This window comes from Lepisma saccharinum, chromosome 3, assembly GCF_977018435.1.
Source record: "Lepisma saccharinum chromosome 3, izLepSacc3.1, whole genome shotgun sequence".
NCBI lineage: Eukaryota > Metazoa > Arthropoda > Insecta > Zygentoma > Lepismatidae > Lepisma > Lepisma saccharinum.
In genome coordinates, this window is record NC_139231.1 from 65,441,819 (window position 1) to 65,468,275 (window position 26,457).

Here is a 26,457-nt window from a genome sequence, read left to right on the forward strand (position 1 = left end):
CACGGACCACAGAAACTTATAGAGGACATCAAAATAAACAACTTTTCTCAGTACCATCTTTTTCGTTGGTGCATCATTTCGGCGCTATAGTAGTTCAAGAAAGCCCGTTCTCGCGCCTGAATGCTGGCAACCCAAGACAACATTTGGTCGGATCTGTGACGTCATTTCCGGCGGTGAAACAGCACACGGCAGTGTTGCAAAGAACACACAAATTTTGTGAAAAATGACAGACTACCAACAACATTATAAGCTTTAAAACGAAGCGGGGAACACGTCCAGTAGACCGAACATCCAGGGTTTCATGACCTACCAGCGCTAAAAGCCACGCAGTCATCCCAGGGGGAAGTGAACCAACGATACGAAAAATGGTAGAAAAACAACGTATTCGAAGTGAAGTGTTAATATCGGATTTTGCCTCAGTCTACATGTCAAATATCATCATCATCAACAACAACAAATTTTATTGGACATACAGCTTACATGTGGCTGTTTACGCCCATCTACATGTCAAATATTTGCAAATCTCGTTGCAAGGTTGACATCTACAGGTTTGTGTAATGATACATGCATTGTGGTGTTCATAACGGAAGTATCCGAGGTTCACCTGTTTCATTATGTCTAAAACACGTACAACAGTAAGAATCTAACGGTGAAGCAGCAGCGAATGTATTGCCTTGTTCACAGTTGCAAACTATTACATGTGTACGGGTGCGTAGATAAACACAGTCGTCGGAGAGCTTGTTTTACTACTACTTATATCCCTGTATGTTCAACCATTTTTGTCCCTTGCCTCATGATGCTCTCAATATACATTACATTATGTGTTACTTACCATTGGAATCTTGAGATCATTCATTCATTCATTCATACTTTATTGGTTTTAGCTGTTATACCAGCTCTACACCAAGTGTCCTAAAAATATGTCTTATATGATACTGTTACATCAAATTACAAATTTTGAATATATATACAGTTTTCATATACATCATATCATGCAAAATCTAAAATTATTTATAAATACAATTGTTATATCTGGTGACTATATCAAGTTACACATTTTGAATATTTACAATTTTTATATTTCTATATTAATATCATGAAAAAATCTAAAAATGAAAAATACAATTGTTACATCTGGTGACGATATTAAAGAGGCTAAAGAAGTTGGGAGAGGTATTCCTTTTTTTATTAAATTCTTGAATAAGATCTCCCTTTGAGTGGTATCAAGTGGACATTGAAATATAACATGATTAGCATCTTCCTGGTCTAGATTGCACTTTGCACATAGGTGAATTAACTACATGAATTTTATATAAATGGTGATTTAAACGTATGTGACCTGATCTCAATCTTAGTATTAAAACTAGAAACTTTCTGGGTATATTAATTGTATAAAACCACGGAGTCTTATTGTTTAAATTTAGTACATTTGTATATGAATGACCCATATATGTAAATTTTTGTTGGACCCATATCTCCCAATCTTGTTGAATTTTGTTTTTAACTCTTGGTAACATATCTGTATATGATAATAATATATTCGTTCTGAGATCCATTATTCTTGCTTGTTTAGCATTTTTATAATGGAACCCTGAATGTGCTGGTATATATGCAAAATGAATTGTCCTTCCCTCTGTAGTTTACTTATCGTATAATCTTATTATGTAAAGCACCAATGCTGATGCCTTATATAACTTTTTATATGATGATTGTATATATAAAACATCTTTAGCATCTGTTAATATTAGTACCCTTTTTTCTGGAATGTTATTGATGTACATCAATGCACGATACATTCCATATGCTTCTGCTGAGAAAATAGAACACTCTCCAGGTAGTCTAAACGTTTTAATATTTCCATTAGAAGAGTCAATAAAAGCACATCCTACTTCTTCTTTATTTTTTGATGCATCTGTGTATATGAATCTATAATTCTCCCAATTTTGTAAATATGATTGAATATTTGTATAACGTGTTAATCAAACATTTCTTACTGGTATTTGGTCATATGAAATTTCATAAATTGAATGTTTGCTATGCGTTAGTATTGTTGAAAATAAATCTTGAAATTCTATTTTACATTGTAGGAAAGTTGAATATTGTCCCTTTATTTTGTTCTCTTGGTATAAAATCCATTGGTCTTGCATAAGTTTATTTACTGGGTGTTTTTGTGTTTCCCAGCACTTGAAAACAAATTTATTTGTAATCCATTTGCATATATACTTAAAAGGTTTCTCTATGGATCCTAAATAAACTCCAACATTGGGAGCTAAATTCATGAGTCCCAATGATCTCCTCAAGACTTTCCTTTCTAAACTATCTATCTTGCATAGAATTCTTTCTGTAGCATTTCCATATATGCTGCATCCATATTCTAACTTAGGCCTAAAAACGTTTTTGTAAAATAACAGCATTATTCTGGGATGAGCACCCCAATTAGTATTTGCTAAAATCTTTAGCATGCTGAAATTTTTTCACTTTAGCTTGTGCAACAGTTCTTTAATTCAAGAACTTTTTACAATTATATTTTGTTATTTAGTTTTGAGCATAATCTGAAAAGAATGAAGAAAATTCTGTTGTGCTACTCTATTCAATGTTGATGTTATTTTGTTTGTTATTCGTTACTATAGTGACTGTAGAAATTGGTTAATATAATAATGTGTTAAGTAACATTTAAAAAGTTATTTTTATTTAAAATATTGCAACAAACTGCTCCACACTGGGGTCAGTTGCACTTGTAAATACTTTATATGATCCATGCACATCAATTTTCTATCAAAATTAATGCCTAAATATTTTATTTTATTTTGAAATGGAATATCAGTAATTTGTGTCAACGTATTTGGAAATTTATGTTCACTTTTGTTTTTAAAACATACAGCTGCTGACTTGTTCTGTGATATGATAAAGTTCATTCCCTCTAGCCAAAATTTCACTTCATAAAAATTATTTTATAGAAGTGGTACGGGGCCCACTAAGTGTATCCTGAAACCAAAACAATATCTTCTTCCTATTTATCAACAAATTCCATATTATCTTCATAATTATTTTCGGAGTATTTGTCTGATTTATCATATCAATTAATATATGAGGATCAACGCTATCATATGCACCTTGTATATCTACTCTATAAAGTGAGCAAACGTATATTGTTTCTTATACATTGCATTTTGAACATGCAATGTTAGTGTTGCTAATGCATCAATACAACCCTTGTTTATCCTAAAACCAAACTGATTTGGATAAAAATATTGTTCTTCCTCAAAATACCACTCTAATCTTTTTAGTAATAATCTTTCAAATATATTTTCAATTGTAGGAGCCAACGTAATAGCTCGATATGATTCAGCTTCTTTTGGATTTTTATTTGGTTTAAGTATAGGTAGTATCACATATGTTTTCCAGTTTTGTGGTACATTTCCACTTCTCAGAATATTATTATAAATATTTACAAGTACATTTAATGCATTATCCGATTGATGTTCTATCATTTCATATGTTATTCCATCGTATTCTGGGGTAGTTGATTTTATATTATTTAGGGTTTCTCTCAATTCTTGCTATGTTATTTCCGAATAAAATTCATCACTGGAATTTATATTATTTATAATCTCGTTTTTTTTTATTTCTTACATAACAAGGTGTAAACTTGCTTTCAAAATTTTCTTGCCAAATTGTTGTTATAGATGAAACTCTAGTTTTATGTCCTTTCCTAAGATGTATTTGTTTTAACAGATGGTGATAATGATTCACAGAATTCTTCCCATGCTTGCCTTTTTGCTTTATTAAATATACGTCTTGCTTTAGCTATTGTTTGTTTTAAATTTATCCAATTATTTGGCAAAGGTTGTTCAGCAAATATTTCAGACAATCTTATTCTTTCTTCTTTTGCAGCTTGACACTCATCATTCCACCAACTTATAGTAGGAAAGTTGTTTCTATTATTAATTTTCTTCCATTTAGCTACAATATTCATTGCATACGTTATTAATTGTAAATAACGTTGACACGTTATATTTTGTTCCTGTTTAATATCTTCCATTGAGATATAAGAGTCGAAAATAACAAAATATAATTCCCAATCTATGTTTTTAACCTGCCACCTTCTAATTGGTAATGAATATATTTTAGGTATTGAGTGTGCATAATTTAACAGTGTAATGAAAATTGGCAAATGATCACTACCCCTATTCACAAAATCTACTTCCCAAAACAATTTATTTATTATATTATTTGACACAATAGTTAAATCTATGGCTGTTGGTGATTTATCATTCCATAGATAATGAGTAGCTTACACATCGTTCATGAAATGTAATGATCGATCATCAACCCAGTCCAAAATGCTACATCCTAATGCATCTCTATAGTTGCAACCCATGCTTCATGATGAGCATTCATATCACCTGTGGTAATGACATTATCCTGGACATAATATAATAATTCATTAAAGTGTGTTACTTTAATATGTTGAGATTTATAACTCGATGGAATATAAATTGATACTATTGTACACTCTAATGTGTTCATCTTAATTTTCAGTGCTATTAATTCTACATTAAATAATTTTATCAACCCTAATGATTCTGGTAATGTTACTATCTTAAATTTTATACTTTCATATATATATGATCCTACACCTCTTGTGTATTTAGTATGGAAATTAGATATTAACTCGTAATGAGGTATTTGATAATATTGATGTTGTCTACCACGAAATTTGGACAAACTCAATATACCTGGATGATGCTCATCTATAATTTGTAATACTTCTAATCTTCTAGCTGTAAATGAATTTATATTCCATTGCACTATAAAAGACATACCTATTTTTCCTCTTTTACAAGTTTACCTTTCTGATAATATTGCAATTATCTTTCCTATAATTTGTTGCATTGAAATTAAGATATTCTGTTTCTTCCTGGAATCATTTAAATCACGAACTGATTCAATCATGTCTGGTAAAAGGTCCAACAATGACTGGTATATTTCCTTTTGACTACAAGAAACTGATTTACGATCTGAATATCTTCTGCAATTTATATTGTCCATATTTTGTTCTTGCTTACTAAAAGAGGATTCTCTTAAATATACTGGATATTTGTATTTTATTTGTTCTTTTTATGTGTCTGATGAGGAGGAAAAATCTACATTCACATCCTTTTTGTTTTCCCGTGGGAGTTGCACAATACGTCTTGTAGCCGTCTTCATAATCTTCTTTGGAGGTGATGTAACAACTTTTTGCATTGTACTCTCATTTTTTGACCATTATTCTCTTTCGATATTTTCTTTTGTTCCGCCATTTGAGTTACAGAACTCGCACAATAACTCTCTCTCCCCTCCTTGCAACTATCACTTATTGGTGCATTCTTCTCATTCACATAACTTTTTTTGATGGGAGGGAATTCCAATCCGTTTCTTCGAACAGTTTCATGTTGAAATTGATCCCTAAATAATTTAATTTTTTGTTCACATGATATATTTCTTGAATTATTTCCCGTCACCATACCTTTTGCTTCAAAATATGAGATGTTTTTCTCGGCCATAATAATTTGAATTTGCTTTTCATCCTGATATTTTGAGCACATTTTGTTGCAAGCGTTATGATCTCCTTTGCAATTTATACGTTTCACTCATTTCGTAGTTTCCTTCGTGATAATCTTGGCCACATTTATAACACAATTTTTTTACCCTTGCACTGTTGACCTGTGTGGGCAAATCTGAAACATCTATTACATTGCAACACTGGTTTCACACGTGGCACTACATTAACTACAGTAGAGCGTCGATTATCCGAACGTCGGTCAACCGAACGACCGCTTAACCGAACTGTGTACTCGCTCACTTTCAGATATCTGTAATGAAAAAAGTACGTGACTTAGCTGCTCGTAAGCGTGTAGGCTTGCTTAGACAGACCAAAATAAAGGATTTTTTTAAACGTTAATTTTGTGTACTGTGTGTATTGTTCATGCAAAATGCGTATGTAATATGTACATATTTTTGTTTAATAAACTGTACCACATACTATATATTCCTACTAAAGTTGCCTTTGTACGTTACTTTGTAATACATAGTTAAAGAGATGCCTGTTTTTATGAATAAATTTACTGTACAGTACTTCTTTTTGGCAAATAAACATGTACAGTTCGATTATCCGAACAAACCAGTTTTCCGAACACCCATGTCCCCCAATTACTTCGGATAATAGACGCTCTACTGTATTTGTTTTCCAACTGCTATGTATTGTGGTAAAACTGTCCCCTTAAAAGTCACACATAAGACTTGAGTAGGTTCAAGCTTAAATGACCCATCATTCCGTCGTATTTTCTTCTTCATTCTTTCCATCTTAGTCACTAGCACTGGGCTGTCTATACTGCTTTCCAAATACTGCATTTCAAACTCTGTGGGAATTCCAAATACAAGGTCTTCCTTCTCCACTAAAGATTTAGGAATTCTGGCATTTACTCCTAACTTGTCTAATAACACTTTATTTTTCACAAAGTTATTAGCTTCTTGTGACGTGTTGAATAATGCTCGAACTCTATTTCGTCCACTTTGATCTACATACTTTACTTTCACATTATTATCCATCAACATATATCCAACTTTAACTGGATGTAAATTTCCTAACTGTTGGTTTCTACTTTCTATTATCACTAAATAGGGTTCGTTGGCACCTGTGTCATATTGGTATATTTTGTCTTCATGATTGGAAGTGTGTTCCATCCTAGAACTTTTGTTACCCATTTCATTTTGTGTTGTTCTTTCTTTTATTCGGCCCATTTACTTTGTGTGAAGTGTCCATAACATCATTTCCATCGTCTTCTTCATGTTTTGAATCAGATTATATTATATCCATATTATCACTGGTTATAGTATTATTGCATATCGCACTATGTCCGTCCTCAACAATTCCCTTTTGATCCATTATGATAAATAAATGATACAGTTAAAGCACATATCTATACAATCCAAAGGAATATTGAACGTTTGAAATTGTAATTGATTTCATTATTGTCAATCAACTTTTGTCCTTTTCTTTCACAATAGATTATAATCTAAACACTACTTAGTCTTACTACACAAGTCCTTCAATTAAATTCAAACACCACTCGATTCAATCTAGCGAACAATCTTGCTTATTGAACCAATACGCCATCTTTTTCACAATCTATTTTGAGATCTTTCATTTCTATTTTGTCAACTGTTCAGTGTGTCACAGACAACCAGTATCAGATGGGCGAAATGGATAGACTAAGCTGTAGATGTCAACTTGGCAACGAGATTTGCAAATATTTGACATGTAGGTTGAGACAAAATCCGATATTACCACTTCCTTTTGAATACGTTGTTTTTCTACCATTTTTTGTATCGTTGGTTCACTTTCCGTTGGGTTATTGAACGCTTTTTCTCGCTCTGTTTTACGGTAGATAATGTGGCAGGTTGTAGCCATGTCACTTTTCAAAGAGTATGTTTGTTCCTGGCAACCCTCGCACGCACCGCTTTACGACAGGATATGGCATCACAAATGTGATCAAATGTTGTGTTGGGTTGCATCATTCAGGCGGGCTTTTTTGAACGACTGTAGTGCCGAGACGGCGCACCAACGAGAAAAACGTTACAGAGAAAAGTTGTGTGTTTTGATGTCCTCTAAACGTTAAAATGACACCCTGTATAATTGATTGAAAATGAACACGAACAGAAGTTTTAAAATGACTAACTGTAATCGATTCATTTTTTGATCTAAATAAATGTGACTACACTACAGTCTCCTATTTCCAATCCCCCCCCCTCACATTTGTAACACATTGCTTTATTTAAGACTCTTAAGGGGAAGAGTGACAATTACGCACCAGTTGTTCATTTATTTCAATATCGTCGGAATTGAAAATCTTGCCTATGCTAGAGAGTATGAATTTCTCTCCATGTTGCATATGAAAGCGGTTTTCCAAGGCTATTATTAAGCTAGACACGTTGTTTGAAAAATATGATCAATAAGTATTTACAGAATCCTATGTATTCCTTATGGGAAATCAACTTCAACTTCATTTGATGTTTGATATTCCAGAGAGAACGAATAAAATAAAGCTACCATAAGCGTAATGCATTTCTCTTTGCCTTCTCCTACGGCCATCCCGGCAGTGTTGCCAAACCTGATGAGCATAAAAGAGCTACATTTCACCTTAAATAGAGCTAAAGTTGACTTTCAAGGAGGATTAACGAAGGCTACATAAAGTTCCTCCTAGGGTAATTTAGGTATTACAGGGGTGGGGCCACTGGTATTACCATTAACTTTAAAGTGATGACAACTTATTCTTAGTTTTCACCGTCTAGATCTGGCGGCGTCACCCATCTCAATAATCCACCAATGGTTGCATGAAATTGGAAGTAAAGGAATCCCGAATAACAATATTATGTCATCTTCACGTCTGCTACGGCGCTACAAAAAAAGCAGCTGCGGAGGTAAGAGGAAGTGGGGCGACGCAGCCAATATAACAATATCACATCACGTGCAAAATATATACTCATGGCAAAAGTTGTTCTTTGTGGGCCGGAGCCAGTAATTTTTTTTATTTTTTATTGATTTAGTTGGTGTTTTAAGTCCACTTTATGCACAGTAAGGCTAATCGGGACTGGACCTACAGTTTGAAGTGGGATCCGAACCACTATGTTCCTCCAGCGGCTATCGAACCCAAGACACCTTGATTACAAGGCCTGGAGCCAGTAATGGCATCATAGTGGAGCACGGGGTGGGTGCCACAGTTCACAGCCAAACGACTGCATGAAAGAGCCAAATCTGGCTCCAAAAGAGTGAAGCTGGCAACAGGGCTCGGCAGCTGCCGCAGAGATAGGGACCTAGGGAAAATTGTCCCTCTCCCCTTTAAACTGCAAAACTGTTCTTAAAGAAAGAGTAACATTTTCTATTTAAAATATCATATTCAATATTCAATTTTTTGTACTGAAATGTACAGTATGGTCACATTGTGAATGTTGCATATTCAGATCAATGTATTAGCGTAACTAGGAGTTTATTATCCAAGTTGATAAATTCTTCTGAGCAAATAGTTTACTTTTATTGTGAAATGAAAAATATCAACATCCAATGAGAACATTGGGGGGGGGGGGTTCGGATCCCTCTGGATCCACCGCTTTTCGTTAATAGATTAATCCAATATATATATAGCCCCAATCCCACCACTCACTCACTGACATAAATGTTCTCCATGAAGGAAGCCCCGGAGGCGAAAAATGCCCGATTACGACCCCCCATGAAATCGTCCCAAAAGGCCGAGAAAATTCAAAAATCGCTCAATCGGCCCTTCCTTAAGGGTGAAAATGCCCTTTTTTCACGTCCTTAGTAACCGTTGCCACGGGCATTTCTTTTGCACACATTGTTTCCTTCAAATCTTAATTGTCGAGATACATTATATTTCTCACAGATCAATAGCACACAGATGAATGAACTCATGGTTTTGAAAAGGTGCCTGAAACAAGGGTGACATCTACATGATAAGGAGTTTCAGCCCAGATACAATTACGTATATATTGTTATACTAAATGCGTAAATATCTACATCGTGCTTGTTTTAACTAAATATTTAGGAGGTATAATGACATGCAATTCCTTAGAGCTTGCCGTGCCTGTTGTTGTCCATGGAAGCGGACGTTGCTAGGGAACTTAAAGAAAGTTTATTTTCACCCCGAAAACTACTGTAAGGGAATTATGCTAGACTTTTCGAATTTCAAAATACGAGCATCAGAATTTTATTACAGAGGCAAGGTAGGAATTTGAGGGGAATGACGGAAAACAGTTATTATCCAATTACGTTCAAAAATGTGAAAATAACAAAATACGTAAATATTGCATTTTTAATTTAGTCGCTATTCAATTCGTTTATGCAAAACATCCAACTACTTATCTTGAAACGGTTATTACTTAATCAGGTCATTATTAAGAAAATAGACAATAATAGTTTGAATATTTGTACCTTATTAGAGCCCATACACACATAAAGTTACTTTCTAAACTTTTCAAATTAGCGAACTTGTACACATGTTCCCCATCATCCAATACAACACCATCTAAAACATGATTGTGATCACAACGTGGCCGAAGGTCACGCATGCGAGCGTACAAGACGTGGCCAAAATCCACGTCGACAGTACGCGAGTCCAATATATATAAAGCCCCAATCCCACCACTCACTCACTGACATAAATGTTCTCCATGAAGGAAGCCCCGGAGGCGAGAAATGCCCGATTACGACCCCCCATGAAATCGTCCCAAAAGAGCGAGAAAATTCAAAAATCGCTCAATCGGCCCTTCCTTAAGGGTGAAAATGCCCTTTTCTCACGCCCTTAGCAACCGTTGCCACGGGCATTTCTTTTGCACACATTGTTTCCTTCAATTCTTAATTGTCTAGCTACATTATATTTGTCACAGATCAATAGCACACAGATGAATCAACACCTGGTTCAAAAAGGTGCCTTAAACAAGGGTGACATCTACATAAGGAGTTTCAGCCCAGAATCAATTACTTACGTATATATTGGTAAACTCAATGCGAAAAATGTTATCTACATCGTGGTTCTTTTAACTAAATGTTTAGAGGTATAATAACAAACCATTATTTAGAGTTTTTGCCGTGCTTGTTGTTGTCCATGGAAACGGACGTTGCTAGGGAACTTAAAGAAAGTATATTTTCACCCCGAGAACTACTGTAAGGGAATTATGCTAGACTTTTCGAATTTCAAAATACAAGCGTCAGAATTTATTACGGAGGCAAGGTAGGAATTTGAGGAGAATGACGGAAAACAATTATTATCCAATTATGTTTAAAAATGTAAAAATGACAAAAGACGTAAATATTGCATTTCTAATTTAGTGTCGCCATTGAATTCGTTTATGCAAGACATCCAGCTAATAATCTTGAAACGGTTATTACTTACTCAGTTTATTATTAAGAAAATAGACAATAATGCTTTGAATATTTGTGCCTTATTAGAGCCCATACACACACAAAGTTACTTTCTAAACTTTTAAAATTAGTGAACTTATACACTTGTTCCCCTTCATCCAATACAACATGCAGACATTTTATCCCATCTATAATATGATTACGCCCACAAAGTGGCCGAAGGTCACGCATGCGAGCGTACAAGACGTGGCCTTGGCCACGTCGAAAGTACGCGAGTCCAATATATATATAGCCCCAATCCCACCACTCACTCACTGACATAAATGTTCTCCATGAAGGAAGCCCCGGAAGCGAAAAATGCCCGATTACGACCCCCCATGAAATCGTCCCAAAAGGCCGAGAAAATTCAAAAATCGCTCAATCGGCCCTTCCTTAAGGGTGAAAATGCCCTTTTTTCACGTCCTTAGCAACCGTTGCCACGGGCATTTCTTTGCACACATTGTTTCCTTCAATTCTTAATTGTCCAGCTACATTATATTTCTCACAGATAAGTAACACACAGATGAATCAAGTCCTGGTTTTGAAAAGGTGCCTGAAACAAGGGTGACATCTACATAATAAGGAGTTTCAGCCCATATACAATTACGTATATATTGTTATACTCAATGCGTAAATATTATCTACATCGTGGTTGTTTTAACTAAATGTTTAGAGATATAATAACAAACAATTACTTAGAGAGTTTGCCGTGCTTGTTGTTGTCCATGGAAACGGACGTTGCTAGGGAACTTAAAGAACATTTATTTTCACCCCGCAAACTACTGTAAGGGAATTATGCTAGACTCTTCGTATTTCAAAACATGAGCGTCAGAATTTATTACAGAGGAGAGGTAGGAATTTGATGGGAATGACGGAAAACAATAATTATTCTATTACGTTTACAAATGTGAAAATGACAAAAGACGTAAATATTGCATTTCCAATTTAATGTCGCTAATGCATTCGTTTATGCAACACATCCAACTAATTATCTTGAAACTGTTATTACTTACTCAGTTTATTATTAGGAAAATAGACAATAATATTTTGAATATTTGTGCCTTATTAGAGCCCATACAGACATAACGTTACTTTTTAAACTTTTCAAATTAGCGAACTTATACACTTGTTTGGCTTCATCCAATAAAACATGCATACATTTTACCCCATCTATAACATGATTACGCCCACAACGTAGCTGAAGATCACGCATGCGAGCGTACAAGACGTGGCCAAAGGCCACGTCGAAAGTACGCGAGTCAGTAATATATGCTCATCCAGTGCACCAAATGTGATACACAGATATAGTTGAACGAAGGTTGTGCATGTAGAGAATGGGGAGGTAAGCAAGAGGAGAATATCGTGCACAAGTACTCGCCATACAAGCGTTTTACAGTATTTATTTTTAAAGCACCAGCTTTAATGCAATTTATATGTGTTTCAGAGCTACAAGAAAGAAAAGTTAGAAGAAATCCGAAACTCTCGCTTTATGTGCAACAGTGTTTCACAACGTGATCCGTGTAGCAAAACGGATGTTCCAGGGACAGTTACGTAGTTTTATTGAATACATACCTTCTCTTATAATGATGCTCAATAATATCAAGAATACTTGCCTCTCCCCTTCCCGAAAGTCTAAGTGTAATTTTGATAATTTTTGGAATAGGTGTATCCTCCACCTCCTCTTTGCCACTTTTTTCCAGAGCAGAAACTTTAACTCTGGCACTGAAAGTTTATTTTGAAACATTCTGAACAGAGAGAAATTTATTTCAACCCTCGCTCTATTCTGATACAGTAAATTATATTTCGCAGACTAGGTTACATGCTTATACTTATACGCGTTTAACTAAATAGAACATGTTCGGTGTAGCTAAACTTATTGACAGTGCTAGAGCCTTATAGTGTTTTTTCAGTTAATCCGTTAAGCAATTTAACCTCACTATTCTTCTATTGTACATGCACAACCTTCGTTCAACTATATCTGTGTATCATATTTAGTGCACTGGATGAGCATATAAGCAATTATTTACTTACTGCTCTCTTACGCTATTGTACAAGGTCCGCCCATAAAAGAACCAAACTGTCAAAAAAAAGAACCAAACCAAATAAAAACGTTCCGTATTCTGGCAACACTGCAAAGAGCTATATCTAAATTTCCCATCAGTGCATGTTTCAACCTGTTACAGGCAGTCGGTATCGGGGCAAGCGTGCGTCAGATGCAAGTCGTGTGCAGGTGGCGTACAAAATACGCGCGCCAAGATGGAAGAAAGTTACAGAAAGAAAGTTTTGTTAGAAATTGGGTAAATCGTTTACCGAAACGTTACAGATGATACTGGCAGTGTATGGTACCATCACGTGATGCAGCATTATCAAGGACCCAGGTGTATGACTGGTACAATTGTTTGAAAGGTGGACGTGAAAGTGTCGAGGATGAACCAAGATCAGGACGCCCTTCAACGTCAAGGAATGACGACAATGTGGAGAAAGTTCCCAAGGACTGATCCACCATGAATTTGTCCCTGAAAATCAAACAATCAATCATTGGTATTACAAGGAAGTGCTTGGTCGACTCAGAAACAGGATGAAGCGGGTTATGAAGGACCTCTGTGATTCTGGCCAATGGTTTCTGTTACATGATAATGCTCGGCCTCATACAGCATTCTATGTACAACAATACCTTGCTAAGCATTCAGTGACAGTGATCAATCACCCTCCATATTCTTCGGACTGCTGATTTTTTTCTATGGAAGGACGAAGATTTGACGACGTCGCGGACATTAAATTAAATGTTACGCGTATTTTGCGAATACACTGTCAATGACTATCAACATTGTTTCCAAGACCTGTACAAACGCTGGTATAAGGAATCTGGTGATTATTTTGAAGGTGATAAAGTCATTTTGAAGGTAATTACTTGTTTTCTTTCCTAAAAAAAAATCGTATTTTTTTATGGGCGAACCTTGTAGTAGTTATTGCTTACCTTTCGATATGTTGATCAGGTCAGCTTGATTGCTTCCGGTGAATCGACAGGCTTCGCCTATATTTTCGAAACTCAACGGGAAGAGCAGCGAAACACTTAACAGCTTTAATACACTGCCGTGTACAGTGGCGCAGGAACGGGGGGGTACAGGGGTACATTGTACCCCCCTAATTTTTAGAAGGGGGTACTGTACCCCTTAAATCCGTAAATCGAGTCGTACCCCCTGTACCCCCCCCCTTGGTAATTTGACAGCAGACGCAAGGTGCTACTGTTAAAATAACCTATTTTCAGTTCGCTCAATAAAAAAGTGTATATTATTTATAACTTATAAACATTATCTTCCTTACCACAGAAATTCAAACCATTCTAAACTTATTCTACTATTGAGCGACCACAAGGAAAACACCTTGGACGAAAAGTCCCCGCTTAGCTTTCCCTTCTTCCGTTCAGTTCGGGCCATAAGGAAGCATGGTCCACTCTCCCCATTCCCTCCTCGCGGGAGTACGGTGCACAGGAGTCGCGGGTGTGCGCAGGTTGTTTAGCTTGTGGTTCCACTATACATTGTGGTTGCTACTAGTTAGTTCTTGGAAACCTTTTTAAGGAGATGAAAAATGTTTAAAATGTGTGTGGAACGATGGAATCAGATTTGCTCTCAGAAAATCACGCTGCAGACGAATGTTCCTTTGCGTAAGGTGGGGGGGGGTACACTTTTCTAAAGAAATGGTCGCGTCGATTCGAAGATAAGATACAAATCTTCATCAGAAGGGTATATGAGTGATCCCATTTTCTTTTGAATATATTTAATGGAATTTTCCAAACGAAATACTTGCACCAACGAGACGAGACACTACAGACCAACTTGGTGGGTACAATGTACTGCTGTACCTCAACCATATTTTTCATAACTTTGTAAGGGGGTGTTCGAAAAACTATACTTAAACCTATATATTAAGAGATTTTGAAAATAGAGTCCCGATTAGCCTATGTGGGCATGAAGTGAATCTAGAATAAGTTTTAATGACTTCCGAGTGGAAACCGAACCAAAAATTAACACAAACAAGAACGAGAAGGACCTCGCCCCACACAGGAGACGAGATGAGGCTGTGACAATTTTCGACTCATCGCATCGCGATATCATTCCTAAGTTAAATGAATTTTTTCCTAGACATTTAAACAAGGTGCAATTTGCGATATTATCAGGGGGGGGATTATTTTTACCTATGTATTAGATATACTTATAATTGGACATTAATTGCTTAAAATCTAATTTTGGTATCGAATGCAACACAAACACAACGCCATTTTAAGTTAAACCCTAAAGTCAAACTGGAAGAAAATTACATTAGTCAGATGAATGCACGAGATAAATGAAACTCACTGCAGGTTCTATTGGTAGATTTTGGATTGGATTCGCAAGGTCTTTGAGTGAGATGAGAATGTTTAATTGATATATTTGGTTTACTTTACTTCGCATTTCTGCCACATTTGGCTAATCGCACAGATGAGGATTGGGCGATGATATCATGAAATCGATGAACACTCACATGCCCAACCTGGGACCTCTTGCGTCATAGCGCACTATGCTAACCCCTCCGCCACGGAGGCCGCCGAGGTGAGAATGTGTTTTGGATTTTCTATGTAGATGCGAAAATCTTTAACTGTGACGCGCACATGCTTTTGCTTACATTAAAGTTTACCTTTTCACATAAACGAGAAATTGACATGTCACTCTAAAACACACGCATGTATCTGCATTTAATACTACTACATACGAAAGGAAACCTTGGGCAGTTCTTCACCAAAGATTGAAAAAATATATATATATATATTTGAGCGTATGCCTTTCCTTGCTTCCTTTGGCATCTGAAGGATTTCGGTTTTATATATGTAATGATAGTATTTTCAGTGCTTGAAGAGTGTCATTAGGTACAGCTAGTTATATAACAAATAAATGCTTTGTCAAATGTTTCACAAATATTTCAAAGTTAGACTTCTTACGAGTCGATCGGGAACCATTCAACTCAGTTCTTTTTTTCTTTCTTTAATACAACGCCCTACAGATGTCTGAGTAAATACCAAATAAATGACTTCTAAAAGACATTGGATGTGGTACACATCTGCCATAAATTGTTTAAATATATTTTTATGCGTAGCTATGGGAATTTAAAATTAGAATGAACTGGACTGAAGTGGAACTCTATAAGTATGATATATTCATAATGTGGTTTCTGTATCCAGTGGGTGAAAGATGATTATTCCTGGTTGGGGTGGCTCAAGATCCTCCTCACCTCCTTTAATCTCAACCTGCATTAAAATGAATAGATGTATCTTTGTTCGCAATTTTCACATTTCGAACTCCTGATTTTCCGTTCCGTTAAATTCAAATAAGGCCAGGACGAAGTCCAGAGCTTTATGTGTTTCAGAATTGTTATCTGGTTTTAAAATTTGTTTAAATAAACATAAATTCTAAGAAAAACAAAGAAAAAATAGTTATGCAAATTTTGCATTAAATGACAGAACATTCGTGTGTGCTGTTCTAAAATAGAATATTTCCCATGCCTTTACATTATACCTAAGTATCAAGGACGTATTTAGGAGGGGGTCCGGACACTTCCCCGAAAGACTTACCAAGAAGTAAAAGTAAATAATCAAAATATAATTGTTTAGCATTTGTTATATAATCGATGGTTATTTCCGCTGAACTTATTGGAAAGCAAGGAATTTGGCTCATGCGGCTTTGAAGGGTTCCAAAAGATTTATGCACACAACTAATGATAATATACATAAAATATTAATCAGAAACTTTACTTTTCGTTAATTGGATCTAACTCCTTGTTTGTTTTTCAATAAATATTCAATTATTTTTCTATTTGACATTAAATTCCTTGCCAGGGCAGTTGTTGGCGATCTTAACTACACGTAAGCTAGATAATGAATATATGCTTTTATATCTCTATTCTTTTACTATATTTTACCTATTCATGTAATAACAACAATACAATATTAATTAACTTACATATTTCATTAATATTTTAATTTAATTAAATATAATTATTATAATTATTTATTATTATTGTTGTTATTATTATTGCAACACTTGGTTGGACCCCCGAAATGTATTTCTAAGTGCAGTAGTATGTGTTTATATATATATATATATATATATGGGAGGCTGAATTTTGTACCCTCCCAAATGAAAAACGTTCCTGCGCCACTGGCCGTGTAGACAAGAATCAGAGGTGCCAGCACCTACAGTCATAACACCACTACCCGTCTCGTGAAATATTGTGATCATATCTCGTTTCTTGGTTGAATTCTAAACAATAATCTGTTAGGGTCCCGTAGAGGGTGACACTAGTCCGGCTTAGGCCAGGGTAAAACATGAGATTCTCAGGGCAACTAAAAGTGATTGATAACTTATTTTAAAAGGAGAAAAAACAGAGGAAACAACTTGTTTAACCTACTACGGAAGGTAAAATGCACCGTATATTCTTAATTTTCATATTACATTAAATTTATATACAGGATTGTATTTAAAGCTGTATCTTTGTTTCTTGGTCACATATATCTCTATTAGACATATTTGATCTACTGAAAGGCTGCTTCTTCTTCTTTCTGGATACGTGATGAACTTCTTCTTCTGTTTGGTTAACGAGCTTCTTCTTCTTCTTTCTGGATACGTGATGGACATCTTCTTCTGTTTGGCTAACGAGCTTCTTCTTCTTCTTTCTGGATACGTGAAAGACTTCCTCTTCTTCTATCAATTAATCGGCTGATTCATCTATTGGTTAAGAGGCTTCTTCTTCTATCAATTAGTTAATAGACTTCTTCTTCTATCGATTGGTTAATAGGCTTTTTCTTCTACTAGTCGATAGTCTTCTTCTTCTATTAATCAATATACTTAATTCTTCCATTCGTTAGTAGACTTCTTCTTCTATTAATCAATATACTTCTTCTTTTATAAACTTCTTCTTCTATTGATTAATACAGGGTGTTCCAAAATGAATATCGGGGTTTCAATGAAGTGTATCTTCTATTACATATACATTACAGAAATGAAACATACCTTAAAACGAAAGGTAACTCAAACAGTTTTTGTTTCTACTTCGCAGGTGATGTTTCGTAACTCCGCCGCAGCACGGCGCTAGTAGTAAAGATGGAGATGACTCATGAGCGTAAAGCCTTCTGTGCCTTGGAATTCGCAGGGTGTAACCCAGCAATTGGAGTGCAACGTGCTTTTCGGCGGGAATATGGATGTGATCCCCCATCGGATAACAGTATCCGAAGATGGTACAACCAATTTAAGAATACGGGATGCCTGTGCAAAGGGAAGAGCTCCGGAAGACCACGTCTACCAGATGAGCAAGTGGAACAGGTCAGAGCAAGTTTCGGTCGGAGTCCCAGGAAATCTGAAAGGCGGGCGAGTCGAGAACTATCAATGCCGTCTACGACTGATTGGAGGGTGTTACGGTAGAGACTGCACATGAGGCCGCCGTACCATTTACATCTGTTACAGGTCCTAAAGCCTGAAGATAATGTGACCCGTGCCAACTTCTGCGAAAATGTGCTGGACATGGAAGATGATTTTCTTACACGTGTGTTCTTTAGTGCTGAAGCCTCATTTCATCTTAGTGGACGAGTGAATACGCATAATGTGCGTATTTGGGGGGGGGGTCTGAAAATCCACACCAAAAGAGTGCAGCACATGAGGGATTCGCCAAAAGTGAATGTCTTTTGTGTTCTATCCAAAGAACAAGTGTATGGACCTTTCTTCTTTGTGGAAAACACTATCACTGTTACTGCTTATTTGGACATGCTCCAGCAATGGTTCTACCCTCAACTGGATCGAGCAAATAATAGCATCCCCCTCACTTCCATCGTGAAGTACGGAATTGGTTGGATGTTGTTTTTCCCGAACGATGGATCGGTCGTCATTGTGAGGATGACGTGGCTCTTCTGCAATGGCCCCCAAGATTTCCCGACCTCACCCCCTGCGATTTATTTTTGTGGGGGTATGTAAAGGATAGTGTATACGTGCCACCGCTACCTGCCGACCTCCCTGAATTGCGACGCAGGATTGATGCACCTGTGGAGTCTGTTACACCAGACATGCTACCAGGGGCGCCGACTTGTCAAAATTATTGGGGGGCTCTGATCACTGAAATAAATTAATGACTCGCTCCCTCACTTTTTTCAAAATAAAAATTACGTCTTCGTATAGCAGTTTTTAAGCAGCAATTATATTCCTCATGCAAATGAAATGTAACATGAAAAACGTTTAGAAAATGTTTCAAAGTCGCTTTATGTCTTTTGTGTCTGCTCATTTGTTTTTTTTTATATAACAATTAACATTTTTATTGAAAAGTATGTATTTACATTAAGAGGCCAACCTAACAGTTTTATGCCGGACTCGGTAGCCGAACGTGTTGGGTGGTCGACTCAACTCGTTTTGATCCAGAGGTCTCGGGTTCGAGTCCCGGCGAGGACATGTATGTGTCTTAATGTCCGCAACAGACATGTGATGGGTTGCAAATAACCTGAGTGTTGACGTACCCATAAAATAACGAATATTTACAATATTTAACAGTTTTATTTAATTATTTACATAAATGCTAACACAAATAGCAGGAAAATAAGTTTTACTTTTTTGTTCTTGGTACAATATTTAACTTTTTAAATTTAATTTTGCAATAATAAAAAACATATAGCATGTACACTAAGATATAAAGTGACATACACAACAAAAACATATGAACATGATTTGAAAATAAAGCAAAAGTTGCTCTACGCACTGGGTTATTTTTTTATGAACTCATTAACTAGCGGTCTCAGGTCCAAATTATCAAGCACAGTTTGATGTATGTGGAGTACCGCTAAGCTGCTTAGTCTCTTCTGTCCCATTGTAGATCTCAAATATGTCTTCAGTCGGCGAATAGCACTGAATGACCTTTCGGCTGTGGCTGTCGTCACTGGCACAGTGCGGAGGAGGAGCATGAATTTGGCAACTTCGGGCAGATGCTCCTGGAGGGTGCTGTCTTCCAAAAGAAACTTCCTTATGTCACGTATGGTAGTTAGAATCACTTTCTTCTGTTTGGCGATATCACCAAGCATGGACATGTGTAAGGAGAGCCTATCGGCATCCAAATCTTGGCGAAAGAATTCTCGCGTTTGCTGAACGTTTGTTGTGCAACTGTTCACAGCTGAGATACATTTTTTCTCTACGGATGTTACTTTTTGTAGGCCTGTAGATTCATGTCCTTGTTTAACACATGATTTTGCTGTGTTACACACGTCAGTTTATATTGATTTATAATACTATTTTGGAGTGTAGAACTTGTGAGGTTTGGCAGCATTAGGTTTTTCAAGTCTCTTAGGGACGTGACGTTGCCGGGGCAATTCTGGCTCATCAACGAGGCTGGGTTTGACCTCTGTGCATTTTGACTTCTGCCAGAACTGCTCAAAACCCATTCGCTTTTCTTGAAAGATGTCAGTCAAATATTTTAGTTTTCATCCCACTTCTGTAGCATCAATGCGTGGAAACTGAATCTTACAGTTTACCTCTTCTATTGGACCCATCACATGGCAGTAGAGGGAGAGAAAGAAAATGTCTTGAAGTGAAGCATTGTCTCCAGGTATCCAGCACATTTTGATGCTGCGTCAGTAGAATCTTCTTCAGAAAATTTCTCAAAAAAAATGAGAAGGTTTTTATAGTTCCTTAAGATCTGTTGCATACTGGAGGCTCTCAACGTCCACCGACGAGGGCAAAGTGGTCTCAGTCCAGTATGGCCAGCCTTCTCATTCACATCAATAATATTCCTAAATATTTGCATTCTTTTAGGGGATTCCAAAACAGTCTTGAAGAAGTCGTTGGCTAAATTTATTATGTCTCTGATTAATATATTATAATTATATTCTTAGTATGTAGTAATAAGTCATGTGTTTTGCTGTCTCCGGTCGTAGCCCCCCAAAGTTGATGGTTTGGCGATCTCAGCCCCCCAAAGTTGATGGTCTAGAACATTTCAAATGTTAAAGTTAAGATCATGTGGCACAATTCAGAGTAAACTTTACAAGAGAAGCAAAATAATAAATTAGATCCTCTTAAGCAAAATTATTGGGGGGCTCTGCCCACACATTGTTAACATTGGGGGGGCTCGAGCCCCCCCAAGCCCCATGGAGTCGGCGCCTATGATGCTAGCTTCAGTGTGGGAAGAAATTGCCTACAGACTAGATATGTGCCATGTCTCAAGGGGATCCCACATTGAACACTTGTAACTTGTGACAAAAAACTGTTTGAGTTACCCTTCCTTTTAAGGTATGTTTCATTTCTGTATTGTATATGTAATAGAATATACACTTAAATAAAACACCGATATTCATTTTGGAACACCCTGTATACTTATTCTTCTATTGGTGAAATCATATGCCTTTCATATATTTATTGTTCTAGTAAATATATCCCTTATTTACAAAGGCACCTATATCCAAAATTCCTTCATCTATTAGACATTGGATTGATTCCCGTATCTTCCCTGCTATATTTCCCTTCTTTTTGGGCTTTATCAAAAATACAACAATAATTGGAATCAATATTTTTCTGCGCAATAGCCTAATACAAGCAGAAAAAAGGGGGTTAATCGAGGGGCGCCGCCTGTCCCGCGCTCGACCTTGATCTGGGTCAGCAATAGATGCGCCGCAACGGAAGTGCTTGGGGGCCGCCACTGAGTTGGCGCCGCACCGGGGAAAACAACCAAAAAGGTCTAGTGGGAAAACTCCTTCCCACTAAGATGGTAGAGATATAAAATTGTAATCGCTTTTTGACTTCATTAATCTTTACATACAATCACGTGTCAATCATTTCTTTATCTCGCCTTTATCCATCTTCATTATTTATCTCAGTTCATAAATTTATGTAAGCACAATTAATTTCAGTTCGCCAAACACTTTCATTCAATTCGCGTGCGCATTGTTACTATAATCTGCGATCCTATTATTTCTTCCGCATGCTGTCATCTATGATTCCTTATTTCAATCATTGGCCATAAGGTTTACATGTGCGGGTACGTAACAAATCGTTACAGGCAAATGTAGGAGCTACTTACCTTTCACAAAAGAATAAGAAGTTAAATCAATACACTGCATATAACAGTAGCAGATAATTCAAGAATATTTTTTTAGAATACTCGGTGAAATCGAAAGCTAATATACTTTATTTTCACTACAATCCAGTTTCTGAGACTTCAACAACAGAAGATGTACACATTTTTTAATAACGAACATTTGTTCGATTATTGAGAACTATTTTTTGTAATTTCTTGTGCGAATTATAGTGCTTCTGTCTTCTTACGTTCTTTTGTATGTTTGTACGTTCTTCACAGTGCGGTTACGAAATTCTATTCTTTGAGGAACATTCTAAAAAAAAATTCTTAGTGTACATAACATCAATATATTATATTGTTCTTTGATTAAATGCAAAATATATTTCCTTATATTATTGCCGGATTAATGCATATCTGTCAGCTGCCAAGGCAGGTAATATCCCCCACCCCTTCCCAACAACGCATGTGACAATAATTCTTACAAGAATCAGATCTTTAATATCGGAACAGTTTAGAATGATTCCGTGGTTTTTACTGTAGATTATGGTATATAACCATTGCTTTCATTTTTGAAAGACCAGCGTGTATGTCTGTATAAATAAACAAATAAGTAACAGGGGCAAGAAAGCCAGAATTGCAAGTTGAGACATATTCGTGTTGGAAAAGGGCCTCCTCGATGGCGCAGTGGTAGCGTCGTCGCCTTGTAATCAAGGGATCTTGGGTTCGATACTCGGTGGGTGGAGGCACATAGTGGTTCGGATCCCACTTTAAACTGTAGGTCCAGTCCCGATTAGTCTTACTGTGCATAAATTGGACTTAACACCCAAATCAACCAACCAACCGAAGGTCCTGTGTTTGAGCCCCTATTTAATCTAACAATATTTCATCCTCATGGTTGGCAACCCACTTTAGGAGGTATAAAAGTGACACTAAATGACCCATAATTCACACATCGCGGGTTCGAGTTCTGGCGTGAGTATAACATTCATAAGCCTAAAGAAGCAGAAAAGTGATGCAAAATAAGAAGAATAAGAAATACAACATCGTCCATGCAGTTTCTAGAGGTCCTGCAATGGATTCTTGATAAGGTCACATTCTTCAGTCTATCTGAAAATAAGGCTTACTTAGACTTTGGTGGAGCCCGTGGTGGAGATGAAAGAGTTGCTAGGAAGTGGGAGTGAGTAGGAACAATAGACTTTGAGAGCACAAACACACACTGACGTGAGAGACACTTGACAGGACAAAAGGGCTGGCGGCCACTGCAGCGGACATGCTAGGGATGGGTCATGTCAAGTGCGAGGGACATAGCCATCACTTCTTCCAACAATCTCCACCTGGCTTCAGAGTCACGCTCGGCTGACAGGTGGATCACTGCACGTGCTGTGAGGAGGGCTCCCTCGCCTAGCGTCAATCACGCTCGCTGTATCTAGAACTGTTGCGCGTCGCCCATACCCATGTTCATTGCTTGTGCTTGTGGAGTAGGAATTAAAATCATGTATTTTCATCGCCAGGCCCACTGATTTGGCTCTTCTTAAAAATCATAGTAATTCCGCCCGGCAAATAGTAAAATGGAAACGGTAATTGAAAAATGTCCAGAACAAGATTAAATGGACTGTTGACGCACAAAGGAGTTTACCGTGTTTTCAAGAGAAGTTTGAAAATTGCAACAGTTCTTTAATTCAGATACATTTTGCAACTATATTTTGTTTTTTACTGTTGTGCATAATCCGAAAAGAATGAAGAAAATTCTGTCACACAAACTTTATTGAATGTTGATGTTCTTTTGTCTTGTTATTGGTTCCTATGGCGATTGTAGTTAAATGGTTAATATATAAGTGACATTTGTCAATTTATTTTACTTAATTATTGCAACAAAACTGACTCACCCTGGGGGCAGTTGCAAAATTATCCGTTTTGTTCGAACAAATGTATTTGCATTTTTGTTATTGAACGTCACTTTTCTGCCACTTCTGGCTAATGGCTAAGCGCGACGATAAGGATGAAATTGATTAAGGGGCACTCACAAAGAACGCCCATGCTCAGGTGGGACTCGAACCCGGGAACTTCGGTGGCGAGATCGAAAGACGAGCACTTAGGCCAGTCACACGACGGAAAAGTCATTCTTGTTGCAAACCGTCTCAGGGAAGGTTTTACCATAATCTCTTTTGGGCAACCACGCACCAGTCGAGACATTTGACTCGAGTCACCTTGCGACGGTTTCTGTCAAACCAATGAAGGTCCATGGAATTTGTTCTCGTGCGGAGACTAGACGCACTGGGCATGCGCGAATGCCAGTTTTTGAAATTTTCTTCACGACTATGAGGATAGTTACTTCCGTGACTATCAACATTACACACACGCATACGCACTTACATTTTGTATGTTTGTTATTTACTGTCGCTTTTCTTCCATTTTGGCTAATCGCAACGATGATTCAATGAATTCATTAAGGGACACTCACGAAGAACGAAGAACACCCATGCACCGGCCTGAGAGTCGAACCTAGAACTTCGGTGGTAAGATTGATGATCGACTACTTAGCGCGCTTGGCCACCACGCTGGCAAAAAAATAGTGGGGGGGTCGTCCTGACAAGATAATAGCTTCTGAATAGAAAATATATTGTAGAATATGGATGTTACGAATCTAGGGATTGTCTCGAAAATTGCCCCAACCTACGTGGTTAGCTCAGCGTGCTAAGACGCAAGGGGTTCCCGGTTTCGAATCTCTGCCTTGTCATGATCCCGATTTCGAATCCCGACATAGGCATGGATGTTCTTTGTGTGTGTCCATTCATCAATTTCATCATATTATAGTTCATCCTCATCGTCGCGATTATCCAAAAGTGGCATGAAATCAGTGCTAAATGTGAAAAATCAAATTACAATTGCAAATGGTAAGCAAATTATTTTATGCGTTATTGCATGAGAAAGCTACAGGTCGAGTTGAATGGTAACCTGGGGGGTGCTCTTCCCATTGGAGTAGCACATAGTAGTTCGTACACTACTTGAAAAAAACTCTGGATCCCGTCTTTATTCAAACATAAACTCTGACATTTTTAATGTAAAAACGGGGCAGTGGCGTGCCCAAGGGGAGGTTTGTGGGAGTCATAACCCCACTTTGGCCCAGTGTTTCTAAAAAAAACGTCAAAGACAGGAAAAGATGGCTGACAACTAAAAAAAACGTAGGCCTATACGTAACTTTCCTTTCAAAAATCCTAGGGGGTCCTCCCTGATGACGAAGTGGTAAAGTCTTCGCCTTGTAATCAAGAGGTTCCGGTTTCGATACCCGGTGGAGGCACATAGTGGTTCGGATCCCCCTTTAACTGTAGGTCCAGTCCCGATTAGCCTTACTGTACATAAAGTGAACTTAAGAACCAACTCATTCATTCCTTCATTCTAAAATCCTGGGCAAGGCACGTGCGGTCTTAGTTAGATATGTCTATTTTCAAGAAAATTTTGTACCAAACATTTTTTTGGTACGGGCGGCTGAAAACTTTTTTGATAGGAATTATAGCCAGTTTTTCGACCCCATTTGATTGGCGCGGCAGTATGATGTCATCCTTCCTTCTGCTCTGCAAGCCGGTAAGCGTCGAAGAAACTTTAGCAGCAGTCTGTGTTGGGGGAAGGAAGCCGTGTATTAAGTCAACAAGGTCATTCAGGTAACACAAACCCTGCGCAATGAAATATGTGAAGGCATGTCATTGTTTCCATTCCTGTAACATTCCAAAGTCGTTAAATAATATGGCGTCACGTCACGGTATTTTCATGTCGACTCGACGCGAGAATAGATCGCGTAGGTGGGAAAGAACGCAACACGTTCTCGGCGCTTTGCACGGAAGCACATGCAGTCTGAGCAAGACGAAGAGTGATTCTTGACCCACGTGCATTTCCGTCGAAGTCTTCGAAAAAGTAACAAACAGGAAGGGATATGCATGGAAGATGAGGTAAGTCTCTGTCAATACTTCGTCAATACGCCCTCCCACCCGCAAGATCCTCTAGGTGTACTCGATAAATAAAAGCTCTTGTAGCCTAAATATGCAATTTGTGTACGGTATTTAGCGGCAGTGGGTGAATTAAGCTTTCTTTGTATGTGTGAACTCGACTATTGCCTTCCAGTTCTGAGTACAGGACACTAAATCTTAGGATAACAATTAGACGTAATCTAGAATCAGTATATTTATTCACTTTATACAGTAGAATTCTATCGTAGCAGAAATGTTAAGAAAAATTCCAAGGAAAATGCTTTCGTCTAAAGCGAACCTTACTCTGGAAGCTTTTTGTGAAACCTCTGCACCTGACGAAAATAAATAAACAATGATCTATTTGAAATAGAACTTCAGACGCGACGTAGGATGCAATTGTTTTAATTAGGGCTGAGCCGATACCACCATTTGCCTATACCTTAACCGATTCCAACAAATACCGAT